The sequence below is a fragment of the Humulus lupulus genome, chromosome 8 (assembly GCF_963169125.1).
Source record: "Humulus lupulus chromosome 8, drHumLupu1.1, whole genome shotgun sequence".
Classification (NCBI taxonomy): Eukaryota; Viridiplantae; Streptophyta; class Magnoliopsida; order Rosales; family Cannabaceae; genus Humulus; species Humulus lupulus.
Window position 1 is genome coordinate 33,990,412 of NC_084800.1, and position 2,510 is coordinate 33,992,921.

At 30.4% G+C, this 2,510-nt stretch overlaps 1 long non-coding RNA gene across 1 annotated transcript; it reads left to right on the forward strand.

The window, feature by feature from the left end:
- Window positions 1-636: 636 nt before the first annotated feature.
- Window positions 637-1,983, forward strand: LOC133793672 (uncharacterized). Its single transcript, XR_009874918.1, has 3 exons — window positions 637-731; window positions 1,382-1,418; window positions 1,876-1,983. It is a non-coding gene; the product is annotated as an uncharacterized LOC133793672 (long non-coding RNA).
- Window positions 1,984-2,510: the final 527 nt, after the last annotated feature.

Consider the following 2,510-nt stretch of genomic DNA (forward strand, 5'->3'; position numbering starts at 1 on the left):
GTTATGAAAAATAAAGAGAAATTCATGTTTTGATGATGAATTTTATCTAGAAGGATAAGAGATGAAGAAGTTGTGCAAGTAAATGGTTGAAGGAACAAATATTTATAGGACAAAAACTAGCCATTTATGACCGTTGGTGAATAGTGATCATGACCGTTGGGGATATAGTTGTTTTCTATTATGGGATTTTAACAATTCTAAGTTGTTGGAGTAACTAATAGGTGGGAATAATTAATTTATGGGTGTTAGAGAAACATTTTCAGATAAGTTTGTGAGTCAAAAATGTTAAACTAAGTAATATAAGAAGATTGGGAAATTTTCATTCTTTTACTATTCACCGGGTACTATTCATAGTGGGTCCCACAGTGGGGTCCGCAAGGGTCCCACAGTAGGGTCCACATGGGTCCCACAGTGGGGTCCACCCCATGGGTCCCACATGTTGATGCAGTAGTGATATAGTGATGACTTAAGCAAATTACTATGCTTGATATTTTGAATATTTTATTATTTTACTATGCTTGATATTTTTAATATTTTATTATTTTACTATGCAGCATAGTAACCCAATGTTTTCCTATAAATAGAGCCTTTCAGAATTCATTTTGAATTACGAAAAATCTTTCTTTCTCTCACTCTGCCTAAAACTCTTCTTAACACTCTTTTAAAGTTTTAAATCTCTAAAATCTAGGCGAAGTTCTGTTTGTAACGCTAGCCTACGAAGACCTTTTTGGGTAAGCTCCTTCCCGAGCCTTTCAGTTCAGTTATTTAACTATTATTTATATATAGATTATTTTACTATGCATTTATAATGTCAAAATTTATATATAGATTATTTTATCATGCCGTTATAATGCCAAAATTTATATATAGATTATGCTACTATGTTTAAAAATTTATATATAGATTAATTTACTATGTCGTTATAATGTCAAAATTTATATATAGATTATTTTATCATGCCATTATAATGCCGAAATTTATATATAGATTATTTTACTATGCCGTTATAATACCAAAATTTATATATAGATTTCTTTACCATGTCGTTATAATTTACAATGCTAAAATTGAAATATAAACTATTTTATATGTATCTTCATAATACTAAACTTATATAGGCTATGGTCATACTTTGGACTATTATTATGGACTCTTATAACCTTATTCCCTATTATTATGGACAAGTATTATGACCTGGACTTTTTCCATATGACCATGACCATGACTTTTAGACCAGAACCTTCCCATGGACAAATATAGTATGACCATACGCCTAGACATAAAATAATCAATAAAATAAGAAAAATATAATAACAACAATCATAAACTAAAGTTACATCATGTAGATTTTATGTAAGTTAATAGTTTGTGTTTTTATCAGGAAGCTAACAATTTCGGTTGTTTTATCAAGACGCAAGGTAAGTAGAATCCTCATCTACAATACAAGTCTTTTATGTGTCTTATGTGCATTTATATGCTTTATATGTTATCCTTCCATGTTCTTATGCATAAGTTATTTTCAAGAATGTTATATTTATTATGCATAAGCACGCTTAATGTTCACAAACAAGTTATTGAAAGCGTTAAAGTAGAGGTGCTGCTTGGGAGACCTAAGTCCCAAATAAGTAAGGAGGGAGATGTACTTCCCTATATATGATGAATGTTTATGAGGGAGAAATTCCCTATTATCATGTTTATGTTCAGGTGGGAATGTGATTCCCTATGTAATGCCGGCAGCAGCATCCTCTAGGGCCCAAAAGAAAGGAAAGTGAAAGAAAGAAAATACATAACATGTTGCATGTTTATTTTAATGCATATGAGGTAGTTATTCTGCTTACTAAGCCTTAGCTCATCAGATAATGTTTTGTATTGTAGGTAAGAGGCCCCAAATATAAATTGTTGATGAGTATACGTGGAGCCAACATGACTGTACATATGGGGCTGACCTGAAGGGAGTGGAGTTCTGCTATGCTATTTTATAAATAAACGAGGAACTTGATTTTATAATTATATTTCATTAAAAGTATTTTGTGAACTTTATAATTTACTTAAAGCTTTAAAAGTATTTCATGAATGTTGTAATTTACATAAAGCTTTTCAATTTATCGGTTGGATACATCTTCATTTCTACGTTAAGGTGTAGTAACGCCACGAAAACTATTTATAAAAGTATTAAGATTTGTATGTAAGATAAAGTTTTTATTTAGTTGTGAGTATTGTATGGTTTGAGGTTATGAACATTAGTTATGTATTGTTTAATAAAGTTTTTGTAAATTCAGAATTTCAGTATTGTTATATTCAGGTTAAACTTTGTTTTTACACTATATATATGTATGTTAAGAAAGGAGGTCGTTACACTAAGTTAATTTCAGATTTGGAAAATCTTAAAGTTAAAATAGATGAGGAAGACCAAGCTATTTTTCTTTGAATTCTCTCCCTCGGCAATATAACCAACTCAGGGACACTATTAAGTACAACAAGGACACTTTGACTCTAGAGGAAGTGACATG